The sequence below is a fragment of the Bufo bufo genome, chromosome 2 (assembly GCF_905171765.1).
Source record: "Bufo bufo chromosome 2, aBufBuf1.1, whole genome shotgun sequence".
In the NCBI taxonomy this organism is placed as follows: Eukaryota; Metazoa; Chordata; class Amphibia; order Anura; family Bufonidae; genus Bufo; species Bufo bufo.
The window spans coordinates 610,169,050-610,194,166 of NC_053390.1; positions in this window are offsets into that span (position 1 = coordinate 610,169,050).

Here is a 25,117-nt window from a genome sequence, read left to right on the forward strand (position 1 = left end):
TTTTTACAGAATTTGATTTCAAACTCCTTACCACACATTTGGGCCCCTAGAATGCCAGGGCAGTATAACTACCCCACAATTGACCCCATTTTGGAAAGAAGACACCCCAATGTATTCGCTGATGGGCATAGTGAGTTCATGGAAGTTTTTATTTTTTGTCACAAGTTAGTGGAATATGAGACTTTGTAAGAAAAAAATAAATAAATAAAAAATCATCATTTTCCACTAACTTGTGACAAAAAATAAAAAATTCTAGGAACTCGCCATGCCCCTCACGGAATACCTTGGGGTGTCTTCTTTCCAAAATGGGGTCACTTGTGGGGTAGTTATACTGCCCTGCATTTTCCAGGGGCCCTAATGTGTGGTAAGTAGGTAAATGACCTGTGAAATCCGAAAGGTGCTCTTTGGAATGTGGGCCCCTTTGCCCACCTAGGCTGCAAAAAAGTGCCACACATGTGGTATCTCCGTACTCGGGAGAAGTTGGGGAATGTGTTTTGGGGTGTCATTTTACATATACCCATGCTGGGTGAGAGAAATATCTTGGCAAAAGACAACTTTTCCCATTTTTTTATACAAAGTTGGCATTTGACCAAGATATTTATCTCACCCAGCATGGGTATATGTAAAAAGACACCCCAAAACACATTCCTCAACTTCTCCTGAATACAGAGATACCAGATGTGTGACACTTTTTTGCAGCCTAGGTGGGCAAAGGGGCCCATATTCCAAAGAGCACCTTTCGGATTTCACTGGTCATTTTTTACAGAATTTGATTTCAAACTCCTTACCACACATTTGGGCCCCTAGAATGCCAGGCAGTATAACTACCCCACAAGTGACCCCATTTGGAAAGAAGACAACCCCAAGGTATTCGCTGATGGGCATAGTGAGTTCATGGAAGTTTTTATTTTTTGTCACAAGTTAGTGGAATATGAGACTTTGTAAGAAAAAAAAAAATAAAAAAAATCATCATTTTCCACTAAATTGTGACAAAAAATAAAAAATTCTAGTAACTCGCCATGCCCCTCACGGAATACCTTGGGGTGTCTTCTTTCCAAAATGGGGTCACTTGTGGGGTAGTTATACTGCCCTGGCATTTTCCAGGGGCCCTAATGTGTGGTAAGTAGGTAAATGACCTGTGAAATCCGAAAGGTGCTCTTTGGAATGTGGGCTCCTTTGCCCACCTAGGCTGCAAAAAAGTGTCACACATGTGGTATCTCCGTACTCGGGAGAAGTTGGGGAATGTGTTTTGGGGTGTCATTTTACATATACCCATGCTGGGTAAGATAAATATCTTGGTCAAATGCCAACTTTGTATAAAAAAATGGGAAAAGTTGTCTTTTGCCAAGATATTTCTCTCACCCAGCATGGGTATATGTAAAATGACACCCCAAAACACATTCCCCAACTTCTCCTGAGTACGGCGATACCAGATGTGTGACACTTTTTTGCAGCCTAAATGCGCAAAGGGGCCCACATTCCTTTTATGAGGGCATTTTTAGACATTTGGATCCAGACTTCTTCTCACGCTTTAGGGCCCCTAGAATGCCAGGGCAGTATAAATACCCCACATGTGACCCCATTTTGGAAAGAAGACACCCCACGGTATTCAATGAGGGGCATGGCGAGTTCATAGAATTTTTTTTTTTTTGGCACAAGTTAGCGGAAATTGATTTTATTTATTTTTTTCTCACAAAGTCTCCCTTTCCGCTAACTTGGGACAAAAATTTCAATCTTTCATGGACTCAATATGCCCCTCACGGAATACCTGGGGGTGTCTTCTTTCCGAAATGGGGTCACATGTGGGGTATTATACTGCCCTGGCATTCTAGGGGCCCTAAAGCGTGAGAAGAAGTCTGGAATATAAATGTCTAAAAAATTTTACGCATTTGGATTCCGTGAGGGGTATGGTGAGTTTCATGTGAGATTTAATTTTTTGACACAAGTTAGTGGAATATGAGACTTTGTAAGAAAAAACAATAACAATTCCGCTAACTTGGGCCAAAAAAATGTCTGAATGGAGCCTTACAGAGGGGGTGATCAATGACAGGGGGGGTGATCAATGACAGGGGGGTGATCAATGACAGGGGGGTGATCAGGGAGTCTATATGGGGTGATCACCACAGTCATTGATCACGCCCCTGTAAAGCTCCATTCAGACGTCCGTGTGCGTTTTGCGGATCCGATCCATCTATCAGTGGATCCGTAAAAATCATGCGGACGTCTGAATGGAGCTTTACAGGGGGGTGATCAATGACAGGGGGGTGATCAGGGAGACTATATGGGGTGATCACCACAGTCATTGATCATGCCCCTGTAAGGCTCCATTCAGACGTCCGTGTGCGTTTTGCGGATCCGATCATCTATCAGTGGATCCGTAAAAATCATGCGGACGTCTGAATGGAGCTTTACAGGGGTTGATCAATGACAGGGGGGTAATCAATGACAGGGGGGTGATCAGGGAGTCTATATGGGGTGATCACCACAGTCATTGATCACTCCCCTGAAAGGTTCCATTCAGACGTCCGTATGCGTTTTGCGGATCTGATCCATCTATCAGTGGATCCGTAAAAATCATGCGGACATCTGAATGGAGCTTTACAGGGGGGTGATCAATGACAGGGGGGTAATCAATGACAGGGGGGTGATCAGGGAGTCTATATGAGGTGATCACCACAGTCATTGATCATGCCCCTGTAAGGCTCCATTCAGACGTCCGTGTGCGTTTTGCGGATCCGATCCATCTATCAGTGGATCCGTAAAAATCATGCGGACGTCTGAATGGAGCTTTACAGTGGGGTGATCAATGACAGGGGGGTGATCAGGGAGTCTATATGAAGTGATCACCACAGTCATTGATCATGCCCCTGTAAGGCTCCATTCAGACGTCCGTGTGCGTTTTGCGGATCCGATCCATCTATCAGTGGATCCGTAAAAATCATGCGGACGTCTGAATGGAGCTTTACAGGGGGGTGATCAATGACAGGGGTGTAATCAATGACAGGGGGGTGATCAGGGAGTCTATATGGGGTGATCACCACAGTCATTGATCATGCCCCTGTAAGGCTCCATTCAGACGTCCGTGTGCGTTTTGCGGATCCGATCCATCTATCAGTGGATCCGTAAAAATCATGCGGACGTCTGAATGGAGCTTTACAGGGGTGGATCAATGACAGGGGGGTAATCAATGACAGGGGGGTGATCAGGGAGTCTATATGGGTTGATCAGGGGTGATCAAGGGTGAATACGGGGTTAATAAGTGACGGGGGAGGGGGGTGTAGTGTAGTGTGGTGCTTGGTGCAACATATTACTGAGCTACCTGTGTCCTCTGGTGGTCGATCCAAACAAAGGGGACCACCAGAGGACCAGGTAGCAGGTATATTAGACGCTGTTATCATAACAGCGTCTAATATACCTGTTAGGGGTTAAAAAAATCACATCTCCAGCCTGCCAGCGAACGATCGCCGCTGGCAGGCTGGAGATCCACTTTCTTACCTTCCGTTCCTGTGAGCGCGCGCGCCTGTGTGTGCGCGTTCACAGGAAGTCTCGGCCATCGCGAGAGGACGCGCCGGCGCGTCCACTCGGAATGAATCAACCACCTTCAGGACGCGTCTGTGCGTACAGCGGTCCGGAGGTGGTTAAGCTAGGGAAGCTGAGGTAGTTAAACAGTGGGTTTTGGAAATTTTCAAGATTTGCTTCTAAACTTATAAGCCTTCTAACGTCCCCCAAAAATAAAATAGCATTCACAAAATGATCCAAACATGAAGTAGACATATGGGAAATGTAAAGTAATAACTATTATATGAGGTATCACTATCTGTTTTAAAAGCAGAGAAATGTAAATTTGGAAAGTTGCGAATCTTTACATTTTTTGGGTAAATTTGGTATTTTTTTATAAATAAAAATGAAATATTTTGATTCAAATTTATCACTGTCATGAAGTACAATATGTGACGGGAAAACAATCTCAGAATGGCTTGGATAAGTAAAAGCGTTTTAAAGTTATCACCACATAAAATGACACATGTCAGATTTTCAAAAATTTGTCTGGTCCTTAAGGTGAAAAATGACCCGGTTCTTAAGGGGTTAAGGAACAGTTCAGTTATGAAGTCACTTTGTGGGCTTTACATAGTAGAAACCAACCACAAATTACACTGTTTTAGAAACTACACCCATCAAGTTTATTCAAAGCCAATTTTACAAACTTTGTTAACCCTTTAGGTACCCACAAGAATTAAAGGAAAAGAATTAAAGGAAAATGGAGATTCAATTAAAAAAATTTGACTTTTTTGGCAGATTTCCCATTTTAATCCATTTTTTTTCTGTAACACATCAAGGGATAACAGACAAACAAAATTCAATATCTATTGCCCTGATTCTGCAGTTTACAGAAACACCCTACGTGTGGTCGTAAACTGCTGTAAGGGCACACAGCAGGGCACAGAAGGAAAGGAGTGCCATATGGTTTTTGGAAGGCAATTTATGTTGGACTGGTTTTTAGATGCCATGTCCCATTTGAAGCACCCCTGATGCACCCCTATAGTAGAAACTACCCAAAAGTGACCATTTTGGTGACAGTTTTATTGATACTATTTTGGGGTAAATATGATTTTTGATTGTTCTATAATTCGCTTTTTGTGAGGCAAGGTAACCCAAAAATGGCTGTTCCGGCACAGTTTTTATTTTTTGTTTTTTACAATGTTCATCTGACAGGTTACATCATGTGCTATTTTATAGAGCAAGTTTTTACAGGCATGACAATATCAAATATGTCAACTTTTTTTGGTTCAGTTTTACATAATAAAGCATTTTTGAAAAAAAATTATGTTTTTGTGTCTCTATTTTCTGAAAGACATATTTTTTTTTTTTTTCTGAGGATCGTCTTGTGCAGGGGCTCGTTTATTGAAGGAAGAGTTGACGTTTTTATTGGTAGCATTTTTTGATCATTCAATATTACACTTTATGGGGCAATGTGACCCAAAAACTTGTTTTGGTACAGTTTTCATTTTTTATGGCGTTCACCATAGGGGTACGTCATGTGATATTTTAGAGAGCAGGGTCGTATGGATGTGGCAATACCTAATATGTATACATTTTACACAATAAAAGCTTTTCTGAAAGAATTTTTTTTTTTCAGTGTCTATTTTCTGAAAGCTATATTTTTAGTTTCTTTTTTTGGGCGATTGTCTTATGTAGGGGCTCATTTTTTGCACAATGAGGTGACAGTTTGGTACAATTTTGGGGTACATATTAAATTTTTTGTGATGTAATGTGACAAAAATTGCTTTTTTGGCACAGTTTTTATTTTTTACCGCATTGACCTGAGGGGGTAAGTCATATGATATTTTTATAGAGCAGATCGTTATGGACGTGGCAATACCTAATATGTATGCTTTTTTAATTTATTTAAGTTTTACATAATAAAATCATTTTTTAAACGAAAAAAATGACGTGGCAATACCTAATATGTATACGTTTTACACAATAAAAGCTTTTCTGAAAGAAATTTTTTTTTTGTGTCTCAATTTTCTAAAAGCCATATTTTTTTATTGTTTGGCCGATTGTCTCATGTAGGGGCTCATTTTTTGCGGGATGAGGACGGTTTAATTAGTACTATTTTGGGGTACATATGACTTGGTGATCATCACTAGAGATGAGGGAAGTGAGCTTCGGATGCTACACCCAAAGCCGTTTTGCTAAAAAATGTATTATAAAATTGTATAGAGATTCGTATCTGTACAGTATTAGTATGTATGGGCTCCGATGAGATGAAGTAAGTTGTTAACGAAGTCGCGCATACCTTCGTTGAATAACTTGGGTCATTGATTATTACAGTAAAAAACCACTTTAAAACTTGCAACCAAACTCAGCTTTGGTTCTGAGTGTTACCTTGGAATCGAAGCCGAGTTCGGTTCCAAGGTTTTTCACTTCAATAATCAATTACCAAAGATATTCAACAAAGTCGCGTACAACTTTGTCAATAACAGACTTCGCATCATCGGAGGCAGTACATTCTAATGCTGTACGGAGAAGGATCTCTGTATAGCAGTATAGCGATTTTTTTAACGAAGCGATTTCGGATGTAGCATCCGAAGTTGCTTTGCTCATCTCTAATGATCACCTTTCATCACTTTCTGAGATTTTAAGGTGAAAAAAAAATGCTTTTCCGCACAGTTTGTATTTAATTTTTTTACAGCGTTCACCTGAGGGGGTAGGTCATGTAATATTTTAATAGAACTGGTTGTTATGGATGCGGCGATACCTAATATGTCTACTTTTTCTTATTTATTTAACACAATAAAAGCATTTTTTAACAAAAAAATCCTGAAAGCCATATATATATTTTTTTTTTTTGTCAATTGTATTATCTAGGCTCATTTTTTGTGGGATGAGGTGATGGCTTGATTGGTGCTATTATATACGACTTTCTGATGGCTTGGTATTGCACTTTATGTGATGTAAGGTGACAAAAAATGGCTTATTTTGAGTCTTTTTTTATTTTTTTATTTACAGTGTTTATCTGATGGGGTAGATTATGTGATATTTCTATAGAGCCAGTCTTAAGGACGCGGAAATATCTAATATGTGTGTTTTTTCTATTTTTTTTAGGGGAAAGGGGTATTTCTTTTTTACTTAAAAACTAAATTTTTTATTATTAAAAGCACTTTTTTTTTTTTACTATCTTTTACTTTACTTTTGTCCCACTCTGGGACTTTAACTTTTGGGGGTATGATCCCCTCTGCAATGCATTACAATACATCTGTAAAACACTGACAGTTGCCTAGAAGACCCAGCCTGGGGCTGGATCTCCTAAGCTTTCGTAGAATCAGGAAGAGTAGTTGCTTGGTGCAATGACATCGGCATCAGATGGATAAATGATGAATAGATCTTCTTTATTAAAAGATAATAAGCATACAAACAATGTGTTTTTGGGACATTTTAGTCCCCTTCATCAGGTTTGAGCTTGCTGAGTAAAAAGTAAATATATGAGGTTTAAATACAAGTGAAAAAAACGCCAAAAAGACGCACAAGAGGGCTGTTCCAAATGGATGGACACGCCCCCAGGTGCTCCTCTTGGTGGTGTCACAATGTAAAAACCTTTGAACATATGAATAGAAGAAAGTAGTTTTTCGCCAATTGACAGATTTAATGTATTGATAAAATATAAGAAAATATAAGAAAAGATGCGTTGGATCGCATTTACAGTGTGGTCATGTGATTGCTAGCCCCGCGTTCTCGTGACCTGTTGCTAGGGAGCAAGGACGCACGGGGGAGGTGCCCGTTGTGTGCGAATCAACAGACTTAACGATCACCTTCCACGCAAGGGAAGTATTAGGTTTATACTAACACATAACATGTTCCTATTCCAGGACCAAATCTACAGACAGATATGGTGCACTGCCATAACAATTAGGGTGTCTCATTTATAGGTGCATCCAATAATCTAAAAATTTAATATTTGGATCTGGAGACTCAAGAAAACAGTATTTTGACCCGCACTTTAAGAAAGTTGATAGTAACAGCTATCTTGATTTTACCAGTACGCATTACAAAAAATGGAAACGCAATATTCCATTTAGCCAATTTAAGAGAATTAGATGCAACTGTACTCTAGAAAAGGACTTCTACCAACAAAGTGAGATCCTATGCTCTAGGTTTAAGGATAAAGGATACCCCAGTAGTATAGTTAACGATGAACGGAAACGCGTCACAGGACTGACACAAATAGAGTGCCTGCTTCCCAACTTAAAACACACACCTAGAGAAACCACCTTTAGTTGGAACTTCATCACTACCTATAATAGCAACCACAACACGGTCAAACATATTCTATCAAAACATTGGTATCTTCTAAGACAAGACCCGATTCTGAGCAAAATTATCCCGACTGCACCACGCCTTACTTTTAGAAGAGTGCAGACCCTTAAAAATATCCTAGCTCCTAGTAAACTAAGAAATCTAGAGAACACAGAGAAAGGTCCCTGTATTGCTGACCCTAGGGGACTACTAAAAATGGGAATTAAGAAATCTGGACAATCCAGGTATTTGTGCTGCGAAACCATCTGCCAAACAACCGAATTCCAAAACAAACAAAATGGAGAGACCTCCCAATCATGAGTACTTGTCAAGCTCTGACAGGTGAGATTGAGGGAGAACAGCGAGGAGGGAACCCACTGGCGGGTAGCAGGCAGAAAACGAGGTACCAAAGGACAATCCAAAAGAGCAGTCAGGCAAAATCCAAGGTCGAGGAGGGAGGCAAAGGATCAGAAGCAGTGGTCAGTACACGGGAAGTCAGCAGGAAACATCAAACAAGGCACCTAGGAGGCTTTGTATGTCTCTGGTCAGGTTTTTATCTCCGAGGCGACCAGGAGGCTTCCTCTCCTACGGGCCAATGGCAGGCGAAGGGGAGGTGTGTGGGCCCGGGAACCTCCCCAAGCAAGGCCCACAGCTAATGTCTAAATGGGCGCATGCGCGTTGCGCGCGCGTCCCGAGGCTGCACGCGCATCGGGTGTACTGCGCACGTGCACAATAGCTGCTGGGGCGCCCGTGGGTCTGCTAGACCGAAGGGAGGCCTGTACCCCACACCGTATCTTCCGACCCCGGGGGGAGACGACATTCACGGCTACTTGACAGTACTTTAGATTGTAATTCCACCAATGTAATCTTTGTTTTGGAGTGCCCTGTGGCCTCCAATATGTTGGGCGTACAATACAAACCCTACGTAACAGTCTCAACAAACATAGATCCAATGTAAAAAATAAATTTATGAAACATAGTGTTTCTAGACATGCCGCTGATTGCCATGATGTTTTTTTTTTTGGTTTTAAGATCACTCCAATTGAGCAAAAAGGCCAGACGAAGTGCAGGTACGCACAAAATAGCCTAGATGTTCATGTCCATGTTTATGTAACCCGCAGAAAGCAATAAAGCAATAAATCAAGAAGATTTTTACTCCAAGGTGAGTGCCGTGTTATGCTCTACTACACATTACCAATTGAGCAAATATCTGTACACCAGCGCAATGGCCTACAGTCTATTAGATGACCCTGAGGCCTTGAGGTGATCCTATAGAGCAGCGGTTCTCAACCTAGGGGTCGCGACCCCTTTGGGGGTCGATCGGCCCTTTCCGGGGGGTCGCCTGAGGCTTCCTATTGTGGGTCCAGGCCCGTCGCTAACAGACAGGCAAAACAAGCAATTGCTTGGGGCCCCGAGCTGGTTGGGGCCCCGAGCTGGCCCGGGGCCAAGCAGAGCCAGTGCTTGTTTTGCGGCTGAGTAACTCAGAAGATCCGATGGTATATTCTAACCCCCAGGCGTTCCCATGGTGACTGGGACGCTTGCCTGGGGGTTAGAATATACCATCGGATCTGAGTTTTAAGAGCTCAGTGAGATCGTAAAAACTCAAATCCGATGGTATATTCTAACCCCCAGGCGTTCCCATGGTGACAGGGACGCTTGCCAGGGGGTTAGAATATACAGGGCCACGCCGCTCACAGCAGTATATTTATAAACTAATCAGTAACTACTTTAACTTTAATCATTGCTCATTGCTGAGCTCTTTACTTGGATTATAATTTATTTGGATATGGGATATCTTACTTTGTCTTAGCTCCGGTAATAGCAGGCAGTGTGGGGGGGCGGCGCTCACTCACTGACGTCACGCGCCTGCTCCTCCCACTAGGCGGCGCAGGCGCGTGACGTCAGTGAGTGAGCGCCGCCCCCCGCACTGCCTGCTATTACCGGAGCTAAGACAAAGTAAGATATCCCATATCCAAGTAAATTATAATCCAAGTAAAGAGCTCAGCAATGAGCAATGATAAAAGTTAAAGTAGTTACTGATTAGTTTATAAATATACTGCTGTGAGCGTCGGGGAGGGAGATCTGTGGATAGCACTGTAGGGGGATCTGTGGATGGCAGTGCCATCCACAGATCCGCCTACAGTGCCATCCACAGATCCCCCCTCCCCTAAACAGTGCCATCCACAGATCTCCCCCCTAAACAGTGCCATCCACAGATCCCCCCTAAACAGTGCCATCCACAGACCCCCCTAAACAGTGCCATCCACAGATCCCCCCTCCCCTAAACAGTGCCATCATGGGGGATCTGTGGATGGCACTGTTTAGGGGGGAGCTGTGAATGGCACTGTTTAGGGGGGATCTGTGATGGCACTGTTTAGGGGGGAGATCTGTGGATGGCACTGTTTAGGGGAGGGGGGATCTGTGGATGGCACTGTTTAGGGGGGATCTGTGGATGGCACTGTTTAGGGGGGATCTGTGGATGGCACTGTTTAGGGGGAGATCTGTGGATGGCACTGTGTAGGGGAGGGGAGATCTGTGGATGGCACTGTTAGGGGGATCTGTGGATGGCACTGTTATGGGGGATCTGTGGATGGCACTGTTTAGGGGGGATCTGTGGATGGCACTGTTTAGGGGGGAGATCTGTGGATGGCACTGTTTAGGGGAGGGGGGATCTGTGGATGGCACTGTTTAGGGGGGATCTGTGGATGGCACTGTTTAGGGGAGGGGGATCTGTGGATGGCACTGTTTAGGGGGATCTGTGGATGGCACTGTTTAGGGGGGATCTGTGGATGTCTTTGTGATTAATTACTCTGCTTTAATTATGTTCAATTTGTAGCAATAAAAATACATCCTGCATATCAGATATTTACATTACAATTCATAACAGTAGCAAAATTAGTTATGACGTAGCAAGGAAAAAAATGTAATGGTTGGGGGTCACCACAACATGAGGAACTGTATTAAGGGGTCACGGCTTTAGAAAGGTTGAGAACCACTGCTAAAGAGCATAAAAAAGGATCTCATTCATTTGTAGTAATATTTTTTTTTTTTTCATTTTTAATTTATTTACCATTGATTTATATTTATCGACTTATATTTAGAGATGTCCCGAACTATTCGCCGGCGAACATAGCTTGTTCACGTTCGCCGCAGCGGGCGAACATATGCGATGTTCGGTCCGCCCCCTATTCGTCATCATTGAGTAAACTTTGACCCTGTACCTCACAGTCAGCAGACACATTCCAGCCAATCAGCATCATACCCTCCCTCCCAGACCCTCCCACCTCCTGGACAGCATCCATTTTAGATTCATTCGGAAGCTGCATTCAGAGTGAGAGGAAGGACAGTGTAGCTGCTGCTGATTTAATAGGGAAATCGATAGCTAGGCTAGTGTATTCAGTGTCCACTACAGTCCTGAAGGACTCATCTGATCTCTGCTGTAAGGACAGCACCCCAAAAAGCCCTTTTTAGGGCTAGAACATCAGTCTGCTTTTTTTTTTTTTCCTGTGTAATCTAATTGCAGTTTCCTGCCAGCATGTGTGTCAGGCTCACAGAGTATACTGTGCCCGCTTGCCCAGTGCCACCACTCATATCTGGTGTCACAGTAGCTTGCATAAAAAAAAAAAAAAACATTTTTGACTGTAATATAATAGCAGTCAGTTGCCTGCACGTGTGTGTGTGTTTAAGGCCCTGCAAGTGCATAGTGTCACCAGTGCAACTGAAATCTGGTGTCACAGTAGATTACATTTAAAAAAACAAAAACAATTTTGACTGTGAATAAATAGCAGTCAGTTGCCTGCACGTGTGTGTGTGTTTCGTGCCCTGCAAGTGCATAGTGTCACCAGCGCAACTCAAATCTGGTGTCAACAGTAGATTACATTTAAAAAATATATAAAAATTTTGACTGTGAATAAATAGCAGTCAGTTGCCTGCACGTGTATGTGTGTTTAAGGCCCTGCAAGTGCATAGTGTCACCAGCGCAACTCAAATCTGGTGTCACAGTAGATTACATTTAAAAAAAAAAAAAACAATTTTGACTGTGAATAAATAGCAGTCAGTTGCCTGCACGTGTGTGTGAGTTTAAGGCCCTGCAAGTGCATAGTGTCACCAGCGCAACTCAAATCTGGTGTCACAGTAGATTACATTTAAAAATCAACAACAATTTTGACTGTGAATAAATAGCAGTCAGTTGCCTGCACGTGTGTGTGTGTGTTTAAGGCCCTGCAAGTGCATAGTGTCACCAGTGCCACTCAAATCTCGTGTCACAGTAGATTACATTTAAAAAAACAACAACTTATTTATTCCAGACAATCCCCTGTCGATCCCGGCCTCTTACTTCACACGTTGAGGAAACTCACTTCTCGCTTTATATGGGGTAGATCCAAAGCCAGGTTGAGCTACAATCTTATGATCAAGTCCAAGGAACACGGAGGCACGGGTTTGCCTAACTTCCTATCATACTACAGAGAAGCGGTCGCCAACTGCGTGATTGACCTTACCCATAATCTTGAGGGGAAACTTTGGGTTGAATTAGAACACACTCTAGCCCCTGGTCTTATCCCAGGCGTTTTCTGGTATCCGACAAGTACACTGACCCAAATGCCTATTCAAAGGTTATCACCTTTTCTATCTTCTCTAGTACACATTTGGACCAGGTTCGCCCCTACAACTCGATTGGTTACGATCCCTGGCCCTCTCACAAACATATCTGGTCATCCGTTGATGCCAGCCGCACTGTTAGCTCTACCAGCCCTCGGCTTACATTCTGGACCCCAGATTAGAGTCAAAGATATTTACTCAGTTAGACGGTTGAAAGATCTTACAGATCTAGGCCATATTATACCTGACTCACCAGGGCGATGGTTTCACTACCTACAATTACGCAGTTTCACTGGATCTCTGGCACCCGGTATGCAACTTCAATCCTTGGTGACTGATTTTGAGAAACTATGCCTAGCTTCCTCTGCTCCTGGGCATTCCATATCTCTAAGGCTACTTTCACACTAGCGTTCGAGCGGGTCCGTCTGATGTTTGATCAGACGGATCCGCTCCTATAATGCAAACGCTTGCATCCGTTCAGAACGGATCCGTTTGCATAACAGTTTATTTCAGATCTGATTTTTCACTTCGGAAAACTCAGATCCGACAGTATATTCTAAACACAGAAGCGTTCCCATGGTGATGGGGACGCTTCAAGTTAGAATATACTGAGAACTGTGCACATGACTGCCCCCCTGCTGCCTGGCAGGTGCTGCCAGGCAGCAGGGGGCAGACCCCCCCCCCTCCTGTATTTAACTTATTGGTGGCCAGTGCGGCCCCCCCTCCCTCCCAGTATTAATTGTAACCAGTGCGGCCCCCCTCCCTCTATATTCATCGGTGGCCAGTGCGGATATTAAATATGACTCATGAGCAGTGCGGTCTCCCCCTCCCTCCCTCCCCAGTATTAAATATGAGCAGTGCGGTCTCCCACTCCCTCCCTCCCCAGTATTAAATATGAGCAGTGCGGTCTCCCCCTCCCTCCCTCCCCAGTATTAAATATGAGCAGTGCGGTCTCATCCTCCCTCCCTCCCCAGTATTAAATATGAGTAGTGCGGCCTCCCCCTCCCTCTATTCATTGGTGGCCAGTGCGGATTCAAAGTATTGTGATCAGTGCGGCCTCTCCTCTCTCCCCCCCCCCCCATCATTGGTGGCAGCGGAGAGTACCGATCGGAGTCCCAGTTTAAATCGCTGGGGCTCCGATCGGTTACCATGGCAGCCAAGACGCTATTGCAGTCTTGGCTGCCATGGATACTTAGCAACAAATAGAATCATTATACTTACCTGAAGAGCTGCGATCTATGTGACCGGCCGGGAGCTCCTCCTACTGGTAAAGTGACAGGTCTGTGCGGCGCATTGCCTATAGACCTGTCACTTACCAGTAGGAGGAGCTCCCGGCCGGTCACATAGATCGCAGCTCTTCAGGTAAGTATAATGCTGCTATTTGTTGCTAAGTAACCATGGCAGCCAAGACTGCAATAGCGTCTTGGCTGCCATGGTAACCGATCGGAGCCCCAGCGATTTAAACTGGGACTCCGATTGGTACTCTCCGCTGCCACCAATGATGGGGGGGGGGGGGGAGAGATGGGAGGCCGCACTGATCACAATACTTTGAATCCGCACTGGCCACCAATGAATAGAGGGAGGGGGAGGCCGCACTGCTCATATTTAATACTGGGGAGGGAGGGAGGGAGGGGGAGACCGCACTGCTCATGAGTCATATTTAATATCCGCACTGGCCACCGATGAATATAGAGGGAGGGGGGCCGCACTGGTTACAATTAATACTGGGGAGGGAGGGGGGCCGCACTGGCCACCAATCAGTTAAATACAGGAGGGGGGGGGGGGGGGTCTGCCCCCTGCTGCCTGGCAGCACCTGCCAGGCAGCAGGGGGCAGTCATGTGCACAGTTCTCAGTATATTCTCACTTGAAGCGTCCCCATCACCATGGGAACGCCTCTATGTTAGAATATACTGTCGGATTTGAGTTTCACGATGTAACTCAAATCCGATGGTATATTCTAACATAGAGGCGTTCCCATGGTGATGGGGACGCTTCAAGTTAAAATATACCATCGGATTGGAGAAAACTCCGATCTGATGGTATAATCCTGACTTTACATTGAAAGTCAATGGGGGACGGATCCGTTTGAAATTGCACCATATTGTGTCAATGTCAAACGGATCCGTCCCCATTGACTTGCATTGTAAGTCTGGACGGATCCGTTTGGCTCCGCACGGCCAGGCGGACACGAAAACGCTGCAAGCAGCGTTCGGGTGTCCGTCTGCTGAGCGGAGCGGAGGACAAACGGTGCCAAACTGATGCATTATGAGCGGATCCGCATCCACTCAGAATGCATTGGGGCAGTACGGATCCGTTCGGGGCCGCTTGTGAGAGCCTTCAAACGGAGCTCACAAGCGGAGCCCCGAACGCTAGTGTGAAAGTAGCCTTATATATGCCATTCTGAACTCGGGAGAGATCGGGGATGACACAGAAGAGTTCCCTCCCCCAACTAAGAAAATTATGCTATCATGGGAATCTGAGTTGGGATACCCTCTTACACCTGATCAATGGAAAAGATCCCTTCTTTTCACCCATAAATCTTCAATTTCCTGCAAGATTCAGGAACTTAATTATAAGATTTGGTCTAGATGGTATAGGACCCCGGTTAAACTTAACCAGTTTTATCCTTCGGTACCAGACACGTGTTGGAGGTGTTCGAAAGATAGAGGCACTATGCTACACATCAGGTGGGAGTGTACGAGAGTAGCAACACTATGGAATGACATCTTCAAGCTACACGAATATTTGTACAAAATCCATATCCCTATGTCGCCCCAGATAGCTCTCCTTTCAGTTTACCCTGGCAGAATTAAGATAGTCAAGAAGGGCATTTTTAGATTTTTTGTTATAGCAATGCGTCAAATAATTCCCAGAGCCTGGAGATCATCAGATAGTCCCCTTAGGATCACTTGGGTTAATGCTTTGGATTCTCTAGCACGTCTAGAGGAGCTGGGAGCCGAAGATCAAGGTCTTGGAGTTGCTCACTCTAAACAATGGGAGGCCTGGTACCAGTTCCGTGCATCAGCAGGTTTCTCGGGTTGGTTGTCCTCAGGATCTACCACTTAAAATATTCTGTCCAGTCTGACTGCAGTCATATCTTGTATGGACTGCCAGTTTAATCTCATTCCCCCCCCCCCTCCCTCCTTACCCTTCCCCCTGGATCCCTTGTCTTGTCTTCCCCTGTTCTACTTCATCCATCTAATATTGATGTTTGATAACTCTTTTTTCAATGTACTGACTTGATATGTACTATTGTAATGCCCACATAATACATATACTCAAATGTAACTAGCTCATACTGTATGTTTTCAAATGTATATGGTTTTTCAATAAAAACAAATTGAACCATAAAAAAACAACAACAATTTTTACTGTGAATAAATAGCAGTCAGTTGCCTGCACGTGTGTGTGTGTGTTTCGTGCCCTGCAAGTGCATAGTGTCACCAGCGCAACTCAAATCTGGTGTCACAGTAGATTACATAAAAAAACAAAAAACAATTTTGACTGTGAATAAATAGCAGTCAGTTGCCTGCACGTGTGTGTGTGTGTGTTTCGTGCCCTGCAAGTGCATAGTGTCATCAGCGCAACTCAAATCTGGTGTCACAGTAGATTACATAAAAAAAACAAAAACAATTTTGACTGTGAATAAATAGCAGTCAGTTGCCTGCATGTGTGTGTCTGTGTTTCGTGCCCTGCAGGTGCATAGTGTCACCAGCGCAACTCAAATTTGGTGTCACAGTAGATTACAGTTAAAAAAACAACAACAATTTTGACTGTGAATAAATAGCAGTCAGTTGCCTGCACGTGTGTGTGTGTTTAAGGCCCTGCAAGTGCATAGTGTCACCAGCGCAACTCATATTTGGTGTCACAGTAGATTAAATTTTTAAAAAAAAACAATTTTGACTGTGAATAAATAGCAGTTAGTTGCCTGCACGTGTGTGTGTTTAAGGCCCTGCAAGTGCATAGTGTCACCAGCGCAACTCAAATCTGGTGTCACAGTAGATTACATTTTAAAAAAAAAAACAATTTTGACTGTGAATAAATAGCAGTCAGTTGCCTGCACTTGTGTGTGTGTGTTTCGTGCCCTGCAAGTGCATAGTGTCACCAGCGCAACTCAAATCTGGTGTCACAGTAGATTACATTTAAAAAAAATTAAAAAATTTGACTGTGAATAAATAGCAGTCAGTTGCCTGCACGTGTGTGTGTGTTTAAGGCCCTGCAAGTGCATAGTGTCACCAGCGCAACTCATATTTGGTGTCACAGTAGATTAAATTTTGAAGAAAAAAAAAATTTTGACTGTGAATAAATAGCAGTTAGTTGCCTGCACGTGTGTGTGTTTAAGGCCCTGCAAGTGCATAGTGTCACCAGCACAACTCAAATCTGGTGTCACAGTAGATTACATTTAAAAAAAAAAACAGTAGCTTGCACGCATAGTACAACTAAACAAATAAAAAAAAAATGACAGGCAGAGGCAGGCCACCCCGCAGGGGCCGTCGTGGTCGTGGTGCTGTGATTCCCTTTGGCCCTAGAATAATGCCCAGTGTTCAGAGGCCACGTACCCTGAACTCGAAAAGTTCTGAGGACATAGTTGACTAGCTAACACAGGACACCCAATCTTCTACCGCTCGGACCCTTGACGCACCATCCTCTTCCAGCTCAGCTTCGGGCACCTCTCAAGTTACCACTCGCCCGCTTGCCGCCACCACCAACACTAGCACCACAGCTGCTTCACTTGATCTGTCAGAGGAGTTATTTACACATCAGTTGGAAGAAATGAGTGATGCGCAACCATTATTGCCAGAGGATGTAGATAACAGGGATATGTCTCAGTCAGGCAGCATTACACACATGGACGTACGGTGTGATGATGATGATGATGTTGTACCCGCTGCTGCTTCCTTTGCCGAGTTGTCAGATACAAGTGAAGCGGTTGATGATGACGATGTGTACATGGATGTCACGTGGGTGCCCGCTCGAAGAGAAGAAGAATAGGGGGAAAGTTCAGATGGGGAGACAGAGAGGAGGAGGAGAAAAGTTGGAAGCAGGGAGAGGTCGTCGCAAGGAGCTAGTGGCACAGTCAGACAGCATGCATCGGCACCCGGGGTCAGCCAGACAGCACGCCAATCTATTTTTCTTTTGCACTAATACACAACAAAAAGGGCTTTAGAACATATAACTGCACCGTTTAACGGCAAATAGGCCCTTATTTTTTTTCACTTATACACGACACAAAAGGCTTTAGAATATATAACTGCACCGCTCAACGGCAAATATATATATTTTTTTTCACTTATACACTCCACAAAAGGCTTTAGAATATAAAACTGGGGGGGCGTGTCTGGATACCGCAGGAGATGGCCGCTTGAAAGACCGGCTCCTGCCCGCACCGCAATTAACTGGCCTGCAGCGCTCCAACACCGGCCCACATGGGGAAGAAAACTGGACCCAGGAGAACCCCTCTCTCCCCTCGGTCCCCCTCACCTGCCAGGACCATCCATCAGTGCTGGGAGCGAGCACCCGGATCGGCGCTCCCGCCGCGCCACACCAGGACACAGAGGGCCTCCCGCCATTCCTCCCTCCCTCCTCCTGTCTCCCGCGCTTCAGACAGTGAGTGCAGATTGGTACAGCAGTGGTCCTCTGCTAGTTTTACACAGGAGTCTGAAGCCTTACCCGCAGCTCCCCTGTGTGGATTATCGGCTCTGCAGCTCCCCCCTGCTGCCCTGGAGTCTCTGCCACCCGCCGAAAACAGCGTGGATACTGTCATGGCGGCCCCTGGATCCGTTCCGCGTAAAGAGACAGAGCACACAGGTACCGGGTCTCCCCTTAGGGTTTGGGATCCTACCCCTGTGGCCCACACACCTAGCCATATTGGGGCTCCCCCCCTGCAAAAACCCCGGCCTGACAAGCCTCCTCCGTCCCCCCCTGTGCAGGATCAAGGGCATAGCAGCTTCCCTCTGCCCTCTGACATGTGGGCCAGATCACCAAGCCCTCCACCACTCACTGTTACGGGCGAATCAACCTCACCTGAGCCCCCACAACCTTGGGCGAGCTTCTTTAGTCGTTTTCCTACAAAGGAGGATTTTCGGGCCCTTATCTCTGAAGTTACAGAAGCCTGCAGGGCCGAGATTGCAGCGGTCCACACTGATATCAAACTAGTGGTGGATCGGGTGGACTCTCTGGAAAATGCCCATGATGACACCAGGCAGTACGTTTCTGCTCTTCATGAATCTATCTCTGCCCAAACAGCTGAACTTCGAGGCATGGGACGGCACTTGGAGGACTTAGATAACCCGGGCCGCCGCAATACTATCAGGATACGCAGCCTACCAGAAGCATCTGGAGAGGAAGACCTCTTTGCCACTCTAGAAGCCATGTTTAATATGGTCTTGGGGCACCCACCCTCGCATAAGATCAAGCTTGACAGGGCGCACAGGGCACTCAAGCCCAAGGGCTCCGCTGCCCATCCCAGGGACGTAATTTGCTGCGTCCACGACTTTGCAGCTGTTTCCTGACTTATCCTGGTTTACGCTCCAGAAAAGGAGACACCTTCAACCTCTTCTTGCATCACTCAGGAATCACCAGATCGCCTATCGCTGGGGATTCCCATTTGCCCTGGTGGTCCGTCATCAGGGAAGAACAGAGACTCTCCGTTCCTTCACGGATCTTCACCCTTTTTGCAAGTTGCTGCGTCCCGATACCTGACATCTCTGATTGGGAGTTTGAGTCCCCAGCGCCTCCGCCACCACGCACTTGGTCACCTGTCGCCAGGAAAATAAAACCAGGTTCAAGTGCGTACTCTTCACCGCGGTCTCCTCTGTCATCAGGGCAACATCCGCCTGCCTGACCGCTCATGGCCTGGAGGAAATGGCTGTCCTGAGCCATGCTCTTACCCCCTCTAGGTTCACAGGGACATTGGACTCTGATGAATCAGTATATGGGTCATCTATCAGTATTGTTTGGCCAGTTGCTGACTACTTTTTTCTGCTCCTTTACGGTGCGGGCTCTCCGTAGGCCCCTTTAGTTCTTCATTTATTATATAGGTTTTCTGAGATTTACTCTCTGACCGGCCTTGACCTGCTGGTCTCCGACACTCTTACCCTGGCAGGGACTCCCTCCCTGGGAATAGTTATTTACTGTTACTTATTTGTCTGATTTTGTGTTGTCTTGTCCTGTCTCCCTCCCCTCCTTCTTGTTTCTTCAATTTTTCTCCTATTATAGGTGCCTGAACTCCCTTGTCTGTGGGGATCGTTCACCTCAATTTAACCCGTGATCTGTTGCTCCATTAGTGTGACACTGCTGACGCACACGGAATATTCTGGTGAGCTGTATCCTGCATATAATATATACCATCACATATCCTCATGGTGAAGTGCATAACTCTCAATGTCAAGGGGCTCAACTCCAATGCCAAGAGGAAGCTCTTGCTTTTGGAACTGAAATCCCTTAAAGCAGACGTTGTGTTCCTGCAGGAAACACACTTTGATGGCGGCTCCTTCCGTTTTGCCTCTCACTTGTACCTTATTGCTTACTCGGCTACTCATTGCCGTAGGGAGGCGGGGGTCGCCATCTTGATAGCCACGCAGTGTCCCCTCAGAGTTGAATCCTCAACGCTGGACCACCAGGGGCGTTATATTATTCTCTGCGGTCACTTAGCAGATAAACCCATCACTTTATGTAACATTTATGCCCCAAATACTTCGCAGATCCGCTTTCATCGGCTGAATTTTCCGCAAGGTTTTTGTTGAAGGAGCGGACTCTCCGGAGCCTTTGGTACTTCTGGGCGGGGACTTTAATGCCGTTTTCTCTGACTCAATGGATCGCCTGGGTAGGCCAGTGCATGCGACACAGCAGCGCTTGACTAGGGACTTACGTAAATTAGTGCGGAAGTATTCCCTGTATGACCTCTGGCGTCTCTCCCACCCAACTGACAGATCCTTCTCCTTTTACTCTGCCCCACACGGATCCCACACCCGTATCAACAATTTTTTTGGTACAATCTCGACCCTCCGGTTATTGGAGGGGGCGGATATGGACCAAATCACCTGGTCCAATCACGCCCCAGTAATGATCGACATTAGTAGTGTATCGGGTCATATCCGCCAATGCCACTGGAGACTTAATGACTCCCTTTTGAAGCAGCCCATTACTAGGGAGGAACTTTGCGAACATTTGAAGTCCTACTTTGCTTTGAATGAGGGGTCAGTGGGAGATGTTCGTCCTCTGTGGGAGGCCTATAAGGTGGTCATGAGGGGTCATTGTATTGGGATAAGCTCTAGACTAAAGAGGGACTCGATTGCCCTGGTCAAGACTCTTACCTTCCGCCTGCGAACCCTAGAGGGCAAGATGGCTGCTTGTCCCTCGCGCTCCACACTCAGACGAATTGTCGACACTAGAGCCCAACTAAAGAGTCTAGCTTTAGGTTGTGTCAACAAGCTATTGCTTTACATGCTACAGCGTTACTATGCCTGTGGGAACAAACCACACACGCTACTGGCCAGACAACTCAGAAACCGCACTCCCCAAGCGAGTCCGAGTGCTATTAAGGGGGCAGATGCAACAATTCACTATGACCCTAGGGTGATAGCGGAGAGGTTCTCGACCTACTACACTGCCCTGTACAATCTACCCTCCGGCCTCCCCTCCGATGAGGGACTCAGAGAGAGTACACTCCAGTCGTACCTAGCCTCCTGTCACCTTCCTACCCTGACAGCCTCCGATCTCTCCATCCTTAATGGTCCAGTCACTCCTGAAGAGATAGGGGAAATAGTAGACCAATTGCCTGAAGGTAAATCCCCAGGACCTGACAACTTTTCATATAAATACTATAAAACTTTCAAGACCGAACTAACCCCTCACTTAGTGACCCTTTTTAACCATTTCCTAGCCGGCAACGCAGTACCTGCGCCGATGTCCCACTCTTATCTCACAATGATCCCGAAACCTGGGAAAGATCCCCACGAATGCCAAAATTACAGGCCCATTGCCCTGCTTAACTCAGACCTTAAAGGGAACCTGTCATGTGGATATTTGATTATAATCTAACTAATTATATACAATCATTAACTACTAAAAAGTGCCTTAGATGTATTTACTTACTGGTGTGACAGATGGTTACCTCATAATATACACACAAAGATGCTGCATGCCGCATGCTAATGAGCTGATTGGAGTCCAGCGTGATGTCATTGAGTCCAGCGTATATTTAATTCAGAGCTATAGCCACTCCCCTGCCCACCTGCTGCTGGTTCATATGGAAACAAACTGTCATTCAGCAGCAGGTGGGCGGGGAGAGTCAGGAGCTCATAAATATTCATGACTCATCATTATCAGCTGGAGCTTTTCAATACAAGATGTTGGCAGATTGACTGGGTCAATTAAAGAAAGCGACCCAGCATTTTGCTAAGAGAATCAATCACTTTTTTATGTTGCCCTTAGTTAGGACACCATAAAACTGGTGACAGGTTCCCTTTAAGATCTATACCAAAGTCCTTGCCTCCCGACTAAATGTTTTCCTCCCCGCCCTGATCCATAAAGACCAGGTGGGGTTTGTCCCAGGCCGCCAGGGAGCTGATAACACCAGCAGAAGCATTGACCTGATAGATGTATCTCGCTCGGGGGAGGAGGCGCTACTTCTTAGTTTAGACGCCAAAAAGGCGTTTGACTTTTTAAGTTGGCTATTCCTCTTTGCTACACTGCAAGCATACGGTCTTTCTGGCCCCTTCGTTCATGCCATACGTAGCTTATACTCCTCCCCCACAGCGACAATCAAACTCTCTCATGCCCAGTCTCGCCCTATACGCATTGCCAACGGGACGAGACAAGGGTGCCCCTTGTCTCCTCTATTATTTGCTATGTGTATCAAGCCCCTGGTGGCCAAAATCAGATCCTGCCCGGATATCAGAGGGGTTTAGGTTAGGGATAAGGAATTCAAATTGTCTCTATACGCGGATGACATCCTCCTTACCCTTACCAAACTTCATGTTTCCCTACCAAATCTCCACTCCATTCTACAGGAATTCGGTCGGCTCTCCGGGTATAAGGTCAACACCCATAAAACTGAGGCCCCCCCCCCCTCAATGTACCTCAGGCGGTCCTGAACTCTCTTAAGATGAATTTCCCTTTCCAATGGAAGAGGGATTCCTTGCGATACTTGGGTGTTGATCTTACGCCCCGATATGGGGATCTTTATAAAGCCAACTTCCCACGCATATATGCAGAAATCAGGGGTCTACTGGATAAGTGGCACTCTCTCCCGCTGTCTCTCCTGGGACGCATTGCTGCGACTAAAATGACAATGTTGCCCAAGCTACTATACCTCTTTGAAACTCTTCCGATTGCGGTCTACCTTAGGAACCTGAGATCCACCTAATCTCAGCTCCTTAGATTCATATGGGCGGGGAAACGTCATAGAATCCCAAGGTCAGTCCTCCTATCAAGTAAGAAACAGGGTGGGTTAGGGGTACCGGACCTGTCCAAATATTATTGGGCAGCCCAATTACGCTATGTCATGGCCTGGGCTTCTCTGCACCTGTACTCTGTCTGGGTACAGATAGAAAGACTCTAGCCCCGATTCATCCCAACTCTATGCTATGGTCAGGATCTCATGGCGCCCTGCCAAATAGGGATCTTTTAGGGCCCATGGCCTGCACTAGATCCATATGGCAGCTATGTAGTGGTTGGTTCCCTCTAGTGTCTATCCACTCCGCCATGACCTTCTTTCTAATATCACCCTAAGCTCCCCACTAGTCTTACCGCATCCACGACGAGACCATGGTTTCAACGAGGGGTGTTCAGGTTTGCAGATATTGTAGACCCCTTTACTGGGGACCTTTTGCCGTTTCCAACCCTCCAGACCAAATATGATCTCCCCTCCTCCTCCATTTACTTTTATATCCAAATTAGTCACTTTGCCCGGTCCATTTTCTCGGGTGTTACAGTCTCCCTCCCTACTGCCTTTGAACGCCTTTGTAGGGAAGGGGTACACACGAAGGGTCTGATTTCTGAAATCTATTCCATATTACTGACCCCCTTTCCCGATCGGGTCCAACGTCACTCATACATGGTACGGTGGGAGGAATACCTGGGGAAGACTCTGTCGGACACACTGTGGCGCCTTATATGGAGGAGGGCAGCGAAATCCTCAGTGGCGGTACTACATCAGGAGAACCAATATAAAATTTTGATGCATTGGTATCACACTCCTGACCTCCTCCATAGAATGAATCCGGTAGTTCCGAGAGAGTGAGGAGGTGCGGGTTACATAGGGGTACACTGCCTCATATCTATTGGTACTGTCCCAAGATACGCCCCTACTGGACTGGAGTAGGCACCCTTCTAAGTGACATTTTTGCAGTGGAGATTCAGCCTGACCCTACGTCCTTCCTGCTTAATGTGGTACCTCGTCAAGTTAAAAAAACTCACTTAAGTTACTACTAATGATACTTACAGCAGCCCGTTGTCTAATACCTCGATGTTGGAAAAGCCCTGAACCACCAAGGGTCTCTGATTTGTATGCTAGGGTGACGGAAGTCCGAACCCTGGAATACTCCACAGCTATGTTTCAGGACAAAATTGCTCTCTTCAATGCCATATGGGATCCCTGGGACGATTACTGGGCTACGAGACATCCTTAGAGAGCTGGCGAGAATGGTGTATCCCCCCCCCCCCCGCCCCCCTCCTCCCTATTGTGTCTTTGTCGTTTATCTTGTCTCGTTGTTATTCAATGGTCCTATAATGGACTGATTAAAGACAGACATAGTTTATCTTTCTTCTGTGCACTTTATTGTCATATTAATGCTTGACATTCCTCTTTCTGTTATAGAATATTACTGATATTCTGTTATTAATGCCTAGTTACTGTGAATACGATGCTTTACATGTTATACCTCATACTTTGTACTAATGTGCATAGATCTGTTGTGGATATGCTTTGTCATTTCTTCACTCTTTAATAAATATACAATTATAAAAAAAAAGAATATATAACTGCAACGATGAACGGCAAATATATTTTTCTTTTGCCACTAATACACGACAAATAGGACTTTAGAACATATAACTTCACTGCTGAACGGCAATTATATTTTTCTTTTGCCACTAATACATGCCAAAAAGGGCTGTAATTTCGCACTTCACCACACAATGGCTAAGAAGCCCTTTTTTTCCTACTAATACAAACCAAAAAATGCTTTAGAACATATAACTGCACCACACAACGGCAAATAAGACATAGAAATAGTTCCTTGTAATAAACCCTGTTAATGGCTTTATCAAACAGAACTTGCACCCCAATAACAAGAACAGTTTGCTGGAATTACAGAGCTGTATAATGGCAATTTGGATCCGCAGTCAGTGCAGCAAGGTGTAATAGGATTGTTCCTATTACCCAGGCTGTAAACTTCCCTACTGAACCCTGTTCTACATAAATGCTGTGGAATGATTCCTCCCTATCCTTTTCCTACACCTTGAATAATCTTTCCCTGAACTTGTAAATCATTTTTTCACCACAATCAAGTCTTTCCTATTACTGTCCCTAGCGCCTGCTGACGTCTCTCCCTGCACTAAGTACACTGGAAAATGGCAGAATCCAAGATGGCTGAGGCTATTTATAGGGCTGTGACATCACAGGGCTTGCTGGCTGCTGATTGGCTGCATGCATGGCATTATGGATGATCCCGCGTTCCCAGAGTTCCTTGCTCCTCACACGTGCAGCAGCCATTTT